The sequence below is a fragment of the Planococcus citri genome, chromosome 4 (genome assembly GCF_950023065.1).
Source record: "Planococcus citri chromosome 4, ihPlaCitr1.1, whole genome shotgun sequence".
Classification (NCBI taxonomy): domain Eukaryota; kingdom Metazoa; phylum Arthropoda; class Insecta; order Hemiptera; family Pseudococcidae; genus Planococcus; species Planococcus citri.
Genome location: NC_088680.1, coordinates 57873962 through 57887758, shown reverse-complemented (window position 1 = coordinate 57887758; position 13797 = coordinate 57873962). Strand labels below are relative to the sequence as shown.

The window sequence follows — 13797 nt, the reverse complement described above, 5'->3', positions numbered from 1 at the left end:
CTTAATCCATCAAAATTTTTTTGAAAATATTTCACAATATTTAAATGGATTTCCTCAAATTGAAAAAAATCGAGGATTTCTACTCACCTTAATAGACACCTTTTATGAAGAAAATACTCCCCTCTCGTCTCTCATTTTCACTTTGAAAACATGTTTACGAAAAAAATAATTTTTTATCAACATTTCAAAAAATGTCTAGACCAAGCTCAAACGAAACGACACCAATACTTTAAAAAACTTCTACTTCGAGGTATAAAAAATAAGGTATTTTTAATAACACGAAATCGAATCATAAATTTGTCAAGCAACAGCTCACAAAGAATCCAGACAGAAAATAAACGAGCGCAAACTGATTTTTTTCACCTTATGTAACTCGAGTGAAGGAGGCTGTATTTGAAAAATTAAATTTCCAAGTAGGTATAGGTAAAAAAGGAAAGTATTTCTCAAGGTTTTTTAAAATGAAAAATTCTCAGCTTTAAAAGAAGATTTTCGAACGAAATTCTCGCATGAAAATTAAAATCTCGACTTTTTTTGACGTGTAGAGACACCGTATTCTTTACTGATCATAAGCTTGTGAGAAGCTTATGAAATTTTTATCGATACAATGTCTACTAACAAATTATATTTTTTTAACGAAGAAATTCCACTAAAATTGAATTTTTTTGTGATTCAAAAAAAAAAAAATACGTTTCTTCCGGAATATAGAATATTGAAAAATACACCAATAAGGAAAAATATGTACTACAGACTTGATTTTACAGACCTTGAAAATTGTACAGTCGAGATAGGACACGCGACAATACCTATACTTATCAGTTTTTTGAGAAAAAAAATCCTCAACACCTTTTTTTTCTTTCATCTTCTACTTTGCTCGGTCTTGGTTCTTTTCATATGAAAATTTTTCCATCACGAACGATTTTTTTTTCTTCAGCAGACTGAAGATTCTAGATATCTAATCGTATTTCGTAGTTATTTCAGAGAATTCTCACACTGATGCAGAAGTCTACAGACAGACACGTAATTCTCTTTTATTCGTTTCTTTTTTTTGAAAAAGAAGCCTCCAGGACACGAGGTTATACAAGGACTAAGGAATATACAAATCCGAATGGGTATTTTCAGACATTTCGTCTTTCAAAACAGACACAATAAGCTTCTCCAGATTTCTTTACCAAACAATAAGTAATCCGCGTATATATGAAATTTTCTGACAAATAAGCCACTTTATTTTTTTGCAGTACGAAATTCGTGTATTTAAAAGAATATGACTCGAAAGATATTTTTTTTTCAACAATTAGGTTTCTGGAGCAAAATAATTGAAAATATTTTTTTTAATTTTTAGAAACGTTTTGGTCGAAAAGAGAGTGAAAATGAATTTGTTTAAAAAAAAATTACAGCACAGACAAAATTTTTAGATAATACTGAGACTCAATTTTACGATTCGATCGTTTGATTTGATTTAATAATTTGAAATTTTGTGCCAAAATCTTCCCTCTCTCCTTCCTTGATGCCATTTCGTTTCTTGTCAAATTCTAAGTTCAGTTTTTCTCCGATAACAAATTTTATTCATTTTTTCAAATAATATTTTTTTTGAAATTATATAGCTTCAATAATTCCTCAATAAGTATGATTCAATAAATTTTTACGTTCGAGTTCGAATTTCAAGAATCAATGATTCATTCACAAGAAGGAGGAAAATCAATAAATTGATAAAATTAATCAATTTTCAAATTGAATAATCCAATACTCGTGCGATAAAAAATACCACAAATGTTTGGCAGACTTCATCATCGTATCTTCGAACCCATTTTCAAAAAAATAATAAAAAAAATAAGGAGAAATCACTTTGGCAAAAAACCAACAACTTCGTTGTTTTTTTTAGTCAGACGACATATGAATACGATAATCGGTCACTAACATAATCACGAGCCAGTGAGCCGTCATTTATTCTACGAATTCGCATCGTTGAATAATATACTGATAAATAGCACACTTTACCTATCTGCATTTCCTCGTCATCTACAAAATATAACGTAATGAAAACATTTCGGGCGTAAACCTTTTTTTTTAAAAATACAGGTAGGAGTAAATACCTTTCAAGAAACCGACTCATACTATCGCTTTTTCTTTCTAAATGTATACTTAACAAATACCTACCTACGTCAGCATTTTCATATAAAAAATTATCAAGCAGGTATTTTTAAATTGCTACCAATTTTTGCGAGCTCTATGTCTATAGAAATATGGAAACCTTGGCTATATTCCGTTCGTTTGTCGTTTCTAACAACAAAATACCGTATACTCGTGTATAAAGAAAATATAACAGCCGAACGAAAGAAAGTATATACTCGTATTTCCAGCAAATAAACAATCTTAAATATGCTAGCAATATAAATTGAAATTTCCTTCAAAGCGTTACAAAATTTATTCTAATCCTGTAAAGGAATCTTTTATCCTTCGTTTCGACGGATAAAGAAGTGGAATCCCGTGCCTGAGAATCCGTAGGCGGTCAAGATATAATTCGTAGGTGTTATACGATATCAACACTCGACAGTGTAACAACATTGGTATAGTTTGCGCCTACGACAACAACGGGCGATAAAATTTCAGTTATAAATTTGGAATCTTCGTGACACCTACATCTATAGTTGTACAAGCCCATGACGATGCTCTAATAATAGCCTAACAAATTACCGCCACTAAGTAAAGATATTGCGGTAGATAAACCATCGACCGATTATCCAACTTCAAGTAGGTATCCAAACAGAAGCTCCACTTGATAAATTTTATATCTCAGAGGTACGTACCTAAACCTACCTATAACACCCGAAACGTAAAATTTCTCTGGTTTCTGCCGTTGAAACGACGAAGCAACCTACGTCATTTCCAAGTTTTAACAGATGTAAGTACGTACTTTCACTCTTTTATAGGTATATTATGACGCGATGGGAAATTTTTAAGTGTCCAAAAATTTGATCACTCATCGAGTCATTTTAATTTAGTATATAGCTCACCGAGTTGCATATCCGGTTACTTAACACACTTCCTAATTGGTTTTTAGGGAAATAATAGGTAGAGACCTAATTACTGAACATCGTTTGTGTTGCATAATTGTATTGCACTCGTTTTTTAGTGCATGTGAAGTAATTTTATACGCGTTGGCGATTTTTTTTTTTTTTACAATTCAGCTAACACGCGCTATAGAGCATTAAACGAGCCATTATTGGTGAATTGGTTCGTGTGAATGAAATGTTTTTGGTAATAAAGTTTTATTTCTGTCATTCGGAACTTCATTGCCCACACAAAATTTGCTTATCGATTTTCTCCTCAATTTTCTGCTCTTTTTTCAAAATATACGAAAATTACTTACGAGGAAAAATTAGACGGTATGAGTAAAAAATTAATACTGATTTTAATTTTTAGAAATGAAAAAAATCCAAAAATAAAAACAATAAACATTGTAAAAGGATATTTTAAAAGTTGAGTCGTAACATTGACAATGTTTAGTAAGAGAACTTCAAAAATGGTATGAAAAAAAAAAATTGAGTTTATTTTTTAAAAATGCCAATTTTTGGCATTATGTAAACGTAAAAAAATTGGAATTTTTTATTCTGCATGTTTTTTTGTTAAATTCATGTTAATTTTTATTTTTTCTACTTTTTCTCGGAATTTTTTCTCCATTCAGTGCACGTTTTGAAACATTTAATATTCAACATGAATTTGCTAAAGGAATTTTCCAAGTGAAGAAATAGGGGGGGGGGGCGCAACAAAGCGGAAAATAACACACTTACTCGTTATCAGTATTTTCTCTGTCTTATATTGTTATGGTTTATGGTAAAACTCAGTACTCACCTGAAACAAAATAAAAAGAAAACAAAATCAATAATTATAGTTGATTCATAAAATAACTTCTATAAATCCATCGTTAATATAAGATCTAAATAGGTATCTTATCTAACTCTACATATCATAACCATGAGACCACTTTTCTCTGATGATAAAGTATCGACGATGAGCATTTTGCACAAAAAATAGGTATGACGAAAGAACTAATCAGAAGGGTCGAACAAATTCTTTTTGAAAATGAATCAACTCTTCAGTCGATTCAACTCATTTTGAAGAGAGTTGAAATAGGTGAACTCGACTCTATTTTAAAACTTTTCTCAAAAAATAATTAAACTCTGAAATGGATGGTTTTTTTTTCAAAAGGTCCTTCGATTTTTTTTTCAAATTTTTAAAACTTTTCTCCCCAATTTTTGAAAAAAATTTAACAATGCCATTGCACTTCTACTTCTTATAAGCTGTCCAAAAAAAAAAATGAAAAAAAAACAACAAAGGAAAACAGTGATTGAAATCGAAAACAAATTCAAAAAAAACTAGAAAACCGACTTTTTGGATACCTAATTTTGTCAAATGATGCAAAAATTTTCAAAAATTTAAATTTTGATAAAAATCGTGACAATTTTGGTGAAAATTAATTTTAAAAAACATCAATGATGCAGGTTGAATTCATCCTTACCCTCCTTCCCAAAGGTTTAGAAATTCAAAAGACTTCTCAATGAGATGAAATTAGACACAGAAGTAAACAACCAAACAGACTTCAATATCATCTCTACAAATCACTATAATCACATTCATCTCATCGTTCATAGTCTTCGAGTTTATTCGCACACAAAATTTGGTACATAAATCTATAAATAAATAAATATATGTAAATAAGGAAACCCAAATTTGAGCAAATCCTCTGGTCGTGATCCTCAGCCCTTGAAACGTAAAGAAAACATACTCTCAACCCCCACTCCCACCGTGTCAACAAAAATAGTACCGGACTTTTGGGTTTCACCGAAAAAATCGGTAAAATATGAACATGCAAAAAAATAGTTGAAAAGAATTTGATCAAACTTCTTGAAAAAAGATCGGATTTGACGGTCTTATTATCAGTTCATTTTTGAAAGCAATAACAGGGTGTCTAAAAAAACTCCCAGAAAAAAATCATGACTTTTTCATGACCTATTTTTCACATTTTTATCGAATGAAAATACCCCCCCCACCAAAAATTAAATCACTTGAAACTGCAAGGCAATTTTTTCAATTTATAGGCAAGTATGGATTTCAGTTTTCTCATTTTTGTTTCATTTTATGGGATTTTTAAAAAATTTCAAAAGTGTGTTTCGAGCAAAATTCATGACTTTTCATGACTTTCATGACCGTTAGACACCCTGAATAAAGGGCAAAGATTACTATTTGCTCAAATCTGGGGCCAATTATTTTAGGGACCCTGAAATTAGAGGAGGAAAGATGCCAAAATCAAGATAATTATCAAATTTTGGCAAATTGTTTTCTCCCTTGAATCACATTTTTTACTGCAAATCTAAAATTTTTGACTTTCAAGTTTCAAGGTCTCATTATTGGAGAGAAAAACATAATATTACCCTCAAATCATTAAAATTGTGGAATTTTTGACTCTTTTCAAATTTTTGAAATAACCCAATCATGACTACAATAACTTTCATTATTACTGCCCATCATAGACGGTATTTCACTACATGAAAGAAGATAGGGGAGGAGAGGGAAGGAGAAAAGGAGGTTTGCTACTTCAAGTTTGTACAGAAGATCAGAATTTATCACGATAGATAATTTTTACTTGAATTGATTTAAAAATAGTTCACTAAGAGATGAGGGAAGGGTGCACTCAAAATCACACTGAACGTAAGTATGCTGGATTTTCGATAAGATTATTTCAAATTTCAGAATTTTTCACGCTCGAGCTTGACACAATTTATTCTTTAGGAGAAAAAAATAAAAAAAAAACAACAAGTAGGTACCTACGTAAAACAACAAAAAATCTAATCCTCCACCTAAATCAAACAATTTTAATATTTTTTCGAAATCGAAATTTCCCACAAGAATACCTGTACCTACGAGCAAGGGTAATTGGAATTTGAAACTAGGAACTGTTTACGTTTGTTTAGCCGAAAACAAAAAAAAAATCCGAAGGATACCACCTACTCGTTGACACTGGCGACTTCCTCAAGCTCCACAATTCCACATATTTTTAATTTACAGGATACATGGTTGCTGGATATAATGGGTAGCTAACTTCGCTCGCATATTCTCCCCAAGGCTTTACATTACTGCCGGAAAACCACGTGTAGTGAGTGCTGTCGTCAAAATACTCGTGATATTATACCAACGTTTTTCCAATTTTCTCGAGACGTATCTACGAGTACGCGTATTTTGACGCAAAAAAATTAAAATTCAGTTCACGTTAGCGCCATTTCCACAAAAACAAAACAGAACAAAAAATTAGATAAATAAACTCGTCTGTTTCTTTTCTTTACAAATGACGAGACTCGACGCCCTGGCAAGTTTGAAAAAACAACCATCTTACAAGACTATACAATTGCACAGTTCTGTAAGGAGAGGTATAGGTAAGTCTCAAGTACATTGAATTGTACCTGACGTTGGCGACAGTTTTTTTTTCACGAAGTTTTAATGCTATTGTACACCTAAGACAATGATTAACGGTGTTACGATTACGATTTCAGTGAGAACGCAATTTTCGCGTGCAAATTGAAACCATTACATTGTAGCTTTGCTTTTACGATCTGTTGTTTTAAAATTTAATATACAAACACGTTGGATGATTTTGGTATGACGTAGATTACGTATGCGATACATATTACATACACAAATATCGACAAATTGCTCGTAAATGTGTGAAATTTGTGGTTCCGAATTTTCAAGGCGCAGCTCCGAATAATCGTATATCGATAATTGCCATTGCGTAGATTATTGGGCGTATTTTCACAGTACACGTGCGTACATGAAGATGATGAATAACAATGTACCACACGTGGGTATTTTTCAATAACGTCAAAATACATAAATCATCGCAGTATGTTTATCGAATTTGCGTAATGCATTTTACCCTGCAGATGTCTTAAAATTTTTCGTACAAGTATCTGCTCCCATAAGTGAAAACATACTGCATCTAAAGTCTCTATAAAACCATATTCTCGTCTTTGAATCAATGTTTCTAAGGTGAATAATGGGCGAGGTAGAGAAAGGAAAGATTCAAGTGAGACTTTTGGACAATTTATGGGGAAAAGTGTAACTTTTTGCAATTTTTCGCAAAAAAAAACGACAATTTTTAGAAATTTTGTTGAAAACGCGAGAATTTTTGACAATTTTTGACAAAAAATAAGATTTTGACAATTTTAGCAAAAACCAAGACTTTTCTGAAATTATTGACAAGAAAGTGATACTTACTTTTTGGAAATTTTTGCAAAGAGCAAAACTTTTAGATTTGAAAATGTTTTGAAAAAAAGGTGAAAATTTGTAGCAATTTTGCTGAAAAAAAAAAAAAAAAAAAATAGAATTTATGTCAAAAAGCACAAATTTGACAATTTCAACAACAGGCAGTAAATTTTGGGAATTATTGACCAAAAAAAAAAAAATGAATTTCTTCATAATTATTTTTCAAAAAAGAGATCGACAGAGAGAAGACTTTTCAATTGCTAAGAAGTTGGATTTTTGGCAATTTTTGGCAAAAAGAAAAACTTTAGAGACTTTTGAAAAAAACGAGACATTAATTATTGGAGTTTGTTTTTCAAAGAAAACACAATTTCCAGAAATTTTGCCAACAAAAATGGTTTTTGGTTAATTTTTGAAAAAGCGAAAATTTCAGACAGTTTTTGACAAAAAGCAAGATTGAGAGGTTTTATTGGCAAAAAAATATTCTTTTTCGCAGTCTTTGTCGAAAAAGCGATGCTCTTTTTACCTTATTTCGGAATTTTTGACAATTTTTGACAAAAAACAAGATTTTGAAAATTTTAGCAAAAAGCAAGAGTTCTTGAGAATTTTTGGCAACAAAGTTACTTTTTGGAAATTTCTGCCAAAAAAGCATGACTTTTAGATTTGGAAAATTTTTGGAAAAAAAAGGTGAAAAAGACAATTTCAGGCGAAATGCAAGATTGACAATTTTAGCAAAAAACAGGATTTTTTGGAAATTATTGGAAAATTTGCAGTATTTGTCGAAAAACCAAGGCTTTTTTTTTACCTTATTTCGGTTAAAAAACGAGAATTTTTGAAATTTCGTGGCTAAAAATCGAGATTTTTTTTGAGAAATTTCTAGAAACGAGATCGAAAATGTAAAATAAATTGATTTCAGATGATCGATTAATTCATTTCCAATCAAAAGCTTTATTTTTTGAGATGAAACTCAATTTTTCATTTCGAACAAGATCGATTATTTATAAGATCGAAAATTGCAAATGAATCGATTTTACATCAGAAAGTCGATTCTAGAGGGTAAAACCGATTTTCCATTTCGAACACGGCCAATCACACATCGAAAATCGCAAATGAATCGACTTTTGAAGATTTATTATCAATTTTTGATCACGATCGATTTTAGATCAAAAAGTCTGTTTCAAGGGCTGTTAAGACCGATTGTTCATTCCAAACATGGAGGATCATATGGGCTTAAAAATTGCAAATAAATCGATTTTTGGGTTCAATAATTAAATATTTCAATCCGTGATCGATTCTTGATCAGGAAGTCTACAGCCCATTTCAAATCTTCAAAATAGATTGATTCAGATTTCGAGTTGTTCAGAAGTCTCTATCGAATTTTTGAGCTTTTCAGTTTTCAAAAAAAAAAAAAACAACAACAACAACAAGCACATAAAAAGTGCCTACAATGAGACCCTTGTGATGTTCTCGATTAATGAACACACATTACTCAAAATCAGTCTCTGTCGATACAAATTCATTTTTTACGTTAGGTATTTTTCGAGAAATAATACTGAAAATTAAAAATCTACTGATGCTCCAAATCAGCTAGAATCTACGATAATTGTATTTGAGAGGTCAAACATTTTGAATACAAACCGAATTTCAGATTTTTATCTCAATTTTATAGAATTTCTCAGATTGTTTGACCGATTTCCACTCTTCGTTTTTTTTTTTTTTTTTTTTTTTTTTTCAGAAAATGATTCATTTTGATGCGTTTTGATTTTTAAAAATGGGAAATGAGCCAAATTTGAATTTTCAAAAATTTGTCGTAAAACTTTACCTGGAGAAGTATTTTTGCACGCTCTTCGAATTTTTTTCGACCAGTGCAAAAATTATTCCACCCTCAGCATCTAAATAGTGCTAGATGGAGATAGTTTTGGGACTTCTTTCGTATGCAATTTTACATATGTATTTTTAAATTCATGATCAAAAATGACTGTCAAGTAATTACTCAACCAGTAATCAAAATTGGCCAAAAAATCATACCTACGTATCTATTTATTTGTTTGTCTGTTGTTTTTTTGAACGAGAAATAAATTCAGCAAAACCGAAAATCGTACGAGCTTTTATATTATTACAGAGGAAGCAGGTTAAATGTCATAAATTTTTCAAACTTGTTTACCGTTCAGCTTGTATAAGAACCACTGTCGCGTTCAAAATGTCAGAAAATTGTTACATTTCTTGAAAAATGGTATTGTTTTTCTTCAAATGAATAAAAATTAAAAATGCATAACTCTTTACTCCACATGAAAGTTTTTCGACATTGATCGGTGTAAATGTAACAATTTTTCGAAATGAAACTCGAAACACAGAAATCAGTCGTGATTTATGAACTTTTTAAGCTCATTAAGCTCGAGCTTTTAATTGAAACCTTTTCTTCCGTGCATATCGATGTTTTCGAAGGAATTTTCCACAACAACAGATAGTAAATCATTGAACCGGTTTAAAAAAGACATTCATAAGTACCGAGAACACGTCTTTTTATTAGCCATTAATATGCACTTCAAAATTCATACTACGAATTGTTTTGCTCTCCTGACCTCATTACCATCACCACAAGTGGCCACATTATTACACAACGTTGGTATTTTTCAACCACCAAAATACTAACAGGATTAAAACAAACTGGGCTAAAAACGGTGAGAAAATTTTTACACCTACGTGAAAACTTTTCATATGCGAATATTACCACAACGCACGTGTCTAATAGCACCATCACGTTACAATAACTCAAAATAAATTACCTCGATAGAGTCGTTTAATCTGCATCGAGAAAGCTCTCAGCTTGATTAATTCCATTACGAAGGTATATAGGAAAAAATCTCAATTAATCAAAAAGTTCCTTGAAATTTCCGTACATTATGTAATCGGTGAACATACAGAATACAGATAGGTAAAGGTAGAGAGATAGGGATACGTCTCTATATTCATACGAAGACCTTAACAATGACCGTTATCTCATGATTTCGCATTTTCTTCACAATCAAAAACGTGAAGAAGAGAGAATGAGAAAAAAAAACCAAACACGTGACTCGTGTTGAAAAACAAGGTGTTAAACGAGCATAACCGAACGGAAAATGATATAATTACCTCTAATTAAAAATTCATACGTTCGGTGTAACTCAATTCAACTTTCTAGGCGTAAAAAAGTATACAAGAGGTGGAGCGGGCAGCGGAGGTGGGTTCGAAATATGAGATTAAAAACCCACATTTATACAAACATTGGTCGTATGATAACAGCCTGACTATGGCGTGATTGGTAACTGTTATTTTTTTCGACTAAAACGCGCATTTTGTGTATAAATATCTACACTAAAGGGTATTACAGCACATATACAAGGTGTCCTAGTTTATTGAATGGAGATAAGTGGTGATACAATGTCATCGAAGTAAACAAAAACATTAACTTCAGTACAAAACACTTGATATGATTTATTCAAGGTTTTCACAGATGCTCAAGAATTAAATTTTGCAAAAAAAAAATTTGACTTTTTTTTCATTTTCGATTTACAAACGAAAGACAAAAATAAGATAAAATGATGTAAATGACAATAAATGAAATAGCATCAGAAGAAATCGCTAAAAAATCAATTTTGTAGACGATCTCCTGAAAAAATATAACAACAAAACAAATAATCATTCAATAAAATGGAGCTGCCAAATTTTCGCTTAAATAACTCACAAAATAAAACCTCTTGCAAAAAAACAGTTAGTAAGAAATTTTAAGGTGTACAATTTTCTCTTTTTTTCCACAAATTGATTTTTTTGAAGAAAAAATACTTTCAAAATTTTTTATAGGTAGTAATAATCTATTTTAGCTGAATTTCCAAAGTTTTCACTCGAAATATCTCAAAAACAAGACCATGTAGAGAAAAACACATTATACTATACTCAAACATTGAAAAATTTCATGCTTTAAAATAATGTTTTCGCAGAACTTTTAATCATTTCCAAAAAATCGACCTCATTTTTGCAATATACTCGAAACATTGGGGCCAAAAATTTTCGAAAAGTAACCCAAAAATGGTCGAAAAATGTGATTGGGCCGATACAACTATAGGAAACGTCTTTAATTTTTACAAAGAAAAAATCTTAAAAACAAAAAAATTTATGGTTCCCTGCAGTTGTGAAATTTCATTTAATGCTCAAGTATATGGGTTTTTTTCTTTTTGAAATAACAACGTCTTTTAAAAACAAAATCTCCAGGAAAAAATAAATCACAATCAAATTGTGGCACGTGTGCTTAAATACAATTTATCGAAGTTACTCATGTACATTGTTATCAGTCATGTAGTTCATAGGTGTTCGGGTTTGAAGCATTTATCAAAATAATTTACATTATATTGCATTAATTGCATAATTTTATAAAGTATATAAAAGTAACACGTATTGCTGATAAGAACATCATTTTGCAATTTACAATTCACCGTTAACATTACTGTCTTGATTTCTTTCATACTTAATCAAAATGCATCAATATTTCTCTGTTCGTGTATTTTGCGTTATGCTGCTGACTTTTTACTTCATAAATTCAGGTGAGTTCTTAATATGTTGTTACAAGTTTGTTTCCTTCATAAAATTAAAAAAAAAAATGAATACAAGCTGCGTTCATAATCATTTTTTATTTCAAAAAAAGTTCCTAACTTTAGTAACTAAAAATGCTCGAAAAAGCAACCAAAAAGTAAACATGAAAGTGACAAAACGCGAGCAAAACTTTTTAAAATTGAAACAAAATCTCAGAAAAAAAGAAAAAAAATAGCAAATTAAATACAAAGTGAAATGTTTTGATTTTTAATTTTTTAAAGTTGAATTATGTACTTATTTTGAAACTTTTTGATGAAAAAGCGAAACTTTTTGACAATTTTTGGAATAAAAGAAATTTTTTTTGTAATTTTTGGCAAAATAAAACAATATTTTAACAAAAGGAACGGTTTTAAAGTAATTTTTGGCAAAAAAGGCGAGACCTTTGGGGCAAGTAATGACTTTGGATTTTTTTTTGTTGCAAAAAACGGCTACAATATTTTGTTATTTAGTAAGAATTTTTCACAATTTTTGGTAAAAAGCAATACTTTTTAACAATATTAGCAAAAAGTGAACTTCTTGGATTGGCAATTTCTGGCAAATACCACGATGCTTTTGGATATATTTTTTTTAAGCGAGATTTTGCAAATACATACTAAACTAGAATTTTTGGGAATAAGCAAAGCTTTTGAACAATTTTTGGAAAAAAAGATAACTTTTTGGAATTTTTTTAAAAAATTGGGCTCAAATGCACCAATTTTTAGGGAAGGTAGCCTCAACTACTCCCTACATCCAAAATAGTGAGCAGTTTCAGCCATTTCTCTTTTGCCAAAGACCAAAATCGTGAAAAAATTCAAAATTACCATTTGGCAATGGATGCTGTCCAAGATGGCGCACAGAATAACGTTCACAATTTGTGAAAATAAAAATAAGCGTGTAGTGCGATAATTCATGAAAATACCGCTTGAAGAGACCCTAATAAGATCGTTTCATACAAAATCAACAGTGTTGTTAACTTTTGAATTTTAGTTTTCGACAATTTTCGATTTTAACTATTTAATCTTGAATTAGTCAACATTTACTGGCATATAATGTCCTGAAAATCGATATTAACGATAACATATCCACTCTAAATTCCCTATACGATGCAGTTTGTATTTGGCTATGAAAATTACATTTTGAGACGTTCAGCGGAAGGGACGAATTGATAAAATTACAAGTAATAAGTGTCTATAAATGATGAACTAACTTTTCAGCACTATCTCAAGCATGCAACGACCCGAATGAAGAAAGGCGTAGCTGCGCTCCGAACAAACGATGCAGCACTTGTGGAGTTCAAATTTGTACCCAGGTACGTCTACGTACTTGAAATCTTTAGTTTCTTTTATTTATAAGTGTTATCATGCCATATAAATCCAATATGAATTCGGATATGGCGTAGAACTGCGCACGCAATCTATTTCATGGTGCTATACGTAAAAAAAATCAGCAAGGGGTCTGGGTGGTAGTAACTTTGTGAGATTCTTCAGGAAACCCCTCTCAAAAATTTCCTGCGCTAAGCTAGCTAAAAATGTTTGCATGTATTTTCCAAAAAAAATGAGCTAATTTGTCTCAAGTTAGTTGATAAGATGGGAATGTTACTCTTCATTTCGATGTTTCTCAATTCATTTGAGCATCAGAGAGAGGGGAAATCGAGTTTTATATTCATTTTTAATTTTTCTGTATTAAAATTCCCTGTAATAATAATACACTTATAATTTACTTCTAGGAATGCCAAGTTAATGCCTGTATTTGCAAACAAGGTTTTCGCTATAATGCGGGAGGAATATGCATCCCTGAACATCAGTGCTAGTGACAAGAGTTGACATTTTTAAGCATTGTACTGAATCGAAAAAATACATATACAATTGCTCACTGTATTCGAACGTCTTTATTGTTCTCATATGTACGAGTACTTGGAATCGGCTCTTGGGAGTCTTG

The 13797-nt window shown here is 30.9% G+C and overlaps 1 protein-coding gene and 1 long non-coding RNA gene across 3 annotated transcripts in view; one reads left to right on the top strand and one right to left on the bottom strand.

Moving 5' to 3' along the window:
* Pino (Pinocchio) overlaps positions 1-13797 on the bottom strand; it is a 108855-nt gene that overhangs the window by 72805 nt on the left and 22253 nt on the right. The window lies entirely within an intron of this gene.
* Positions 11671-13736, top strand: LOC135842527 (uncharacterized). The gene is made up of 3 exons (XR_010558137.1): positions 11671-11831; positions 13074-13168; positions 13586-13736. It is a non-coding gene; the product is annotated as an uncharacterized LOC135842527 (long non-coding RNA).